Source organism: Tauraco erythrolophus, chromosome Z, assembly GCF_009769465.1.
Source record: "Tauraco erythrolophus isolate bTauEry1 chromosome Z, bTauEry1.pri, whole genome shotgun sequence".
Lineage (NCBI taxonomy): Eukaryota > Metazoa > Chordata > Aves > Musophagiformes > Musophagidae > Tauraco > Tauraco erythrolophus.
Window position 1 is genome coordinate 86,093,554 of NC_141496.1, and position 6,000 is coordinate 86,099,553.

Sequence of the window (6,000 nt, forward strand, 5' to 3'; positions counted from 1 at the left end):
TAAAAGAGGCTGGGGGAAGGAGCTTGCAGTAGCAGTTGGCTAGCAGGCTGCACTGCTCTAAGTTGCATATGAAAAATCATAAATAAAGGTATCTTAAAGCATTTTTAAAGCTTTAAAACGGGAAGTATTTTTTCCCCCGTTCTGCCCATTCAACCATGTGTTTCTTGTTTTTGTCATAGTAATAAACAAATGGCAGGGAGGCTTCCCGTTTTTCTTATGTGCGTGGATTGCTTGTCTTAACAGAAGAGCTTTCCACTTTTTGACTTGCTTTCGAACGGGTGTTACTGGCTTTGAATCTCTTTTAATGTAGTACCAAGTGATGCTTCCTCTGTAAGCATGCTGATTCTAGAAAAGATACATGGGCAGAGCTTTACGAATGGAAGAGACGACTGAAAATATGAGGATTCATTAGTGGTTTTATTAGTGTCAGTCTTGTGAATGTACGCAAACTTTTCTTGAAAGTAATGATCAGCTTTAGGCTCTTTGTCATAACAACCATTCTCCTGTATTTGCAGGTTAAGAATAAAATAATTATTAGCAGGGGAAAAAAAAAATCTTTCTGCCTCATTCAGATTACATGTCTTATAAAAAGAGTTTAAAAGTGTGAAATTCCCACTCAGAGTTTGTATCAGGCTGGTATGCATTGTCATTCATCATGAGTAACAAGCACATGTAGTCAAAAAAAAAAACCCCAAACAGTAGACAAATTTATTTATAAGGTACAAGTGCATCTGCTCCCTCCGTTCCTCATTCTGTATGTATCATTCCTTTTTTTTTAAACGATACCCATATTTGGCTTTGAGAAATGTGTCCTAGAGAGAGGTAACAGTGATTTGATTATTGTGTTAGAGGACCGTGCGATCAAGGACCTAAATGCGTAGCACTGAGATATGGATTGAGAAGGATCCTCTGGTTCTAGCCAAGCAATGTGCTGAAGCATAGCTCTGTCTCTGAGGCTTACAGTAATCTTTCAGATGCTAGATGAGCTAGTAGGGTAGCTCAACCTAAGGATGTGGATAATACCTTGATTATGACCTGCCTGGATTAAACTGGATTTTGGGTTGCTACTGCATTGACAGTTCTGGATTAAGAAATCACAGCTAAGAATACATGCAAATACAGTTCTGTCAGTGGATTTCTGCAAGTAATGGGAGAAACGGTCTCAATTACAGGACTCGATGAACAGCAAGTCCCCTCTGTTGTGTAACTGCTGCTTTTACAATGATGTATTGTGGTCAGGGGTAGCAGTAGCTGAGAGAGGAAATTTCTACTTTGTGCTTGGAATGGCCATGAGTAGAATATGTATGTTAACTCTGCATAAATGCAGAAGATGGTTTTAACAAGTCATTCATGCATTCTGTACTGTCTATGGTAGCTTGGATTGAGAAAATACTTTTTTTTTTTTTTTTTTTAATCAGCTGGGAGAGGCAGAAGAAGTAGAGGCTGAAATAGATATTTTTAAAAATTGAGATCAAACCATAGAATCATTTAGGTTGGAAGAGACCTTCCAATGATTGGATCGAGTCCAACTGTTAACCTAACACTGCCAAGTCCACCACTAAACTGTGTCCTGAAGCACCACATCTACTTGTCTTTTAAATACCTCCAGAGATGGTGACTCAACACCTTCCCTGGACAGCCTGTTCCAGTGCCTGACAACCCTTTTTGTGCAGAAATTTTTCCTAATATCCAATCTAAACCTCCTCTGGTGCAACTTGAGGCAGTTTCCTCTTGTCCTGTCCCTTGTTATGTGGGAGAAGAGACTGACACCACCTTGCTACAGCCTCCTTTCAGGTAGTTGTAGAGAGCGATAAGGTCTCCCCTCAGCCTCCTTCTCTCCAGACTAAACGATCTCCATTCCCTCAACCACTCCTCATAAGACTTGTGCTCCAGACCCTTCACCAGCTTCGTAGCTGTTCTTTGGACACTTGGACACTCTCCAGCACCTCAATGTCTTGTAGTGAGGGGCCCAAAACTGAACAAGATATTCAAGGTGCAGCCTCACTCGTGCTGAGTACAGGACAATCACTTCCCTAGTCCTGTTTGGTCACAGCTTTGAGATGTTAGGGAAAGACTCTTTTGATGTAGCTGTTCTAGCTAACATCCTATATACAACAGTGATCAGGCCACTGGGGTATGGGTCCCATGTGAGAGCTACAAATTTGTTAATGGTTCCAGGATGTTCAATGTTCTGTACTCAGTAAAGATATTTACCACACAACTGCTAAATGATATTTATGTGTGACCGCATATGTGCATGTATGGAGAGATACAGAAATCCATGTATTGTTCCTTATGGGGCAAGCTCACACCAAATTTCTTTCATCCATGGATGGTGTGTGTGAGATGATGGATGGAGGCATGAGGCAGCATTAGGGCAGCAATGCAAACTGGCTTTTTGTAGCGGCAGCTGGACAGTGAAGAAGATGTTTGAGATAACTGGTGAATTTGTATCCATGTTTTCCTATTTCCCTTTTCACAATTAGTGTGGATCTACTTACTAAAATCTCTTAAGAATGTGTGAGGGTAAGAGCAACTGCGGGCAAGGATTACTTTTTTTTTCTCTCTCCTGCATCTTTTGCAAAACCCATTTGTGCACAAGAAAGTAAGACTGAGCCTTTCGTAATTCCATAAAGCAACACAGCTGAAGTTCTTGTAATGCTTTATACAAGGGATGGGCAGTCTTCCACAGTGTCATGGGGACAACTGAATGAAGGAGATTTTTGTGGTGCATTTGAGATATATGTTGAAATGATCGTATGCTTTTGCCTAAGAACTCACAGCTTTCATTGTTTTGCATGTAGAAGAGAGTGTTTTCATCTTTAGTGTAACTACAGAGAGGTTTCTTAGAGCTGAACTGATAAATGATCTCAGCTACTTGGTAGCTATTCACGAAACTTTTTTAGCGGAGATTGGGAGAAGATGAGAGGAGCAGGGACTAAAAAGGGTATGAGTGCTCCAGTTTGAGTTCAGCCATGAGGGCCTGAATTACATTCATGGCTTTGATAGTTCTGATTCAGTCTTCTGTTTTGCATCATTTGGAAAAACTCTGGCAAAAATTACTCTATTGGTAGCTATGGCAGAATGTTGATGAGAGCTCTGTCTTACCATCTGCAAGCTTAACAGCTTCAGCTGGGCTAACTTAAGTGTGGCACCATTTGAAGGTAGCTTTTCCATATGAGAGTACTTTTCAGAGCATCCTAGCTGGTGATACCTACCTACACTCCAGTCTATGTGAAGCTGTTCAACTGTGTCTGATAAATTGCGTGCGGGCTTACAGCTAGGGAACTGCGTTTGATTGGCATAAAGGACAATTGCAGAGAGTTTGAGTATCTTTCTTGTTCCTATTCTGGGCATTTTAACACTTCTAAATCATATATCATGTCCAATGATGTTTCTCTGTGGCACTGACAGTGGTTTCTGAGACATGTCTGATTCTCTTGTCCTTGGAACAGGTTTACTGTAGCTATTCTTCCCTCTTACACAGTGCTCGTATTGCATTCCATGTTGTCCTATAGGGTGGAAGTTGTGTTTGACTGTCAGGCAGCTCACGGCAATGGAAAGACCAAATGACCAAGCTGAGATTCATGATAGTAATTTTTATCAAAGATGCTTGATCTGAATTTTGTGGTACGTATCATCTCAGAGAAAGGTTCGCTCAGTATGGGATTTACCAGTGTTTTCTGTATTCCTAACACACAGGGTTGTGATACCCAGTACTCTTATCTTTGAATTTTTTGTCAGTTCTTTTATTTCATCTCATTGGGGCTGAAATTTTTATTAGTGGCAATTTACCATTTTAAATGATCAGATATTTTATTAGCAATTATAGGAAACAGCTGGGAGCATGGCTTTGGCACTGCTTAAAATCTTCATCACGTAAAAAGGGAATTTTGTTAGTGAGGGTAGTGTTAAAAAAAAAGTCTGAACAGACTGAATGTGGATTTGATTATGTAATTTTGCATAGTTAGACATTTATGGTGAAAATATTGGTCCTTTTAACAAGACATAATTAAGAAACTCTTTTCAACACTAAATGCCAGGTGCAGCTATGCTGTGAGTATTTTTTCATCTGACTGTTATGCCAATTCTGAACATTTGGGTGCATCTTTTCATTGGTGGAGATGGTGATGTCGTGTTGCTGAGTGATGTCATCTCCCAGTGCAAGGGGAGCGTTGCATTTTACTCCTGGCAATTTTTGTCTGGAAAGTGAGTTGGCCACTGGAGTGTGACTTTCCAATTTTTATTTTTTATTTTTTTTAATGTTGGGTCTGTTTACATTGTAACATGTTCTGCTTATTTCCATCTTGATATCCTGAAGTCCCTCTCTGAAGATGTTTGAGAAGGGCTTTTGCTATTGCTGATTGTAGTTCTTGTGAGGGTTTCTTGGGGATAAAGTGAAATAAAACACTTAGGTGCTGAGCGGCTGCAGTGACAACTAGCTTCGGTGGGAGTTATTAAGATTATTTTGCCTCAGAACTGGTTTAAGAATTTGAGAGAGTGTCTGTCGGAATGAGCTCATCTTCAAAACACAGCTTCTGTAAATGAAATGCATCACTATGGAAAGCACTGAAACTTCAGCAGCTCAGAGAGCAGAAATCTAATAGCCTGGAAATACCAACCTGAGAGTCTCCTGAGATGGGAAGTCCTTCACAGCATTGTGTCGTTTTCACAATGTAGAGTGTTAGTTTTCATGCAGACCAAACAGTTGCAAAACTCAGGGAAAACTGAGCAAGAACTGAGTGAAATTCCTTCCACGCAGCTCGGATTCTTTTATTAGTTTTAATGAAATTCTGGCTTTAATTTTAAACCACCTTTTAAAAAAGCGAGTGGAATTTCCTTTAACAGATACTAAAGATGCTTAAGGCTTCATAATTTTTACCCTATTGGAAATAGTTTGTTAATTAACTGGCAAATGCATTTCTAGAAAGAGCTTTAGTAAAGGCCAGAGTTGGATTCAACTCAACTAAACCAGTTCTTGTAACCCTAACAAAAATGTTTCTTTTTTTCCTACAGAAGAACCAAATTGATTCTAAAAATAGATACATAAATGCAAAGCCTGTGCTGGAGACTCTAATTTTTTTGATTTCAGTTCTGTCAGTCCTCCTGATAGTGACTGACAATTTCCTACCTATTACTTGCACATGTTACTACCTATTACAAGTACCTATTACCAGTTCAACACATTGTTACTATGCCTGAGTAAAGTGCAATAGAATCAAACCTCTATTATAGACATTAGTCTTTTAGCATTGCAAGAACCGAGGTCCTTTGTTTTTTCAAGACAATTTTTTAACCCTTCTTTTTCTGTTCCCTTCTCTTTCCATGCAGTATTCACAGAAATTGTGGCCTTTTTTTTTTTTTATGATATACTTTCAGTTGGGAAAAGGCAGTGTTTGAACTGATCTCATCTCCAAAATACAGGAAGAGATCATAGCATCAGGTGATTAGATGGCATTACTGCATTAGGTCTTTACAGTATTGGTTTAAGTCGATGTATCGCCACTGTCTGTATGCCATTGTCTCCAATATTCAGTCTATATAATGTTTAAATTATTGTAGTGGGTAAGTGGGGAATCAAAAGCAAAATTTAGAAATATTTTCTAGATTCCTGTGATATTCTTGAATGCAGCAAACGTTTAAAGTATACTTTGCATTAAGTAGTCAAAGGAGAGACTTCAAAGGCAGGGGAAAAAAAAAATCTTTCACGTAGTTAACTCACTGGGCCCATGCAGAATGGTTTTCATCCCTTTATGAAACATCTTCCCTCAGCTTAAAAACTGTAAAGTGAGCAGTGATTCTTCATGGTGTTGGGAAAGATACGGCATTATTCCTCTGGCCTTGGCTTGAAGAATGAAAATATCAGGCAGAGATGGGCCAATAAATGGTAGCTACAACTCCCATTTAAACCAGTGGGAGATGCAGACACTAAGCACTACTTACATACCCAGACCTGGAGTGCTCACTGTCCTAGTCTTCAGTACAGCACACAGTTTATTT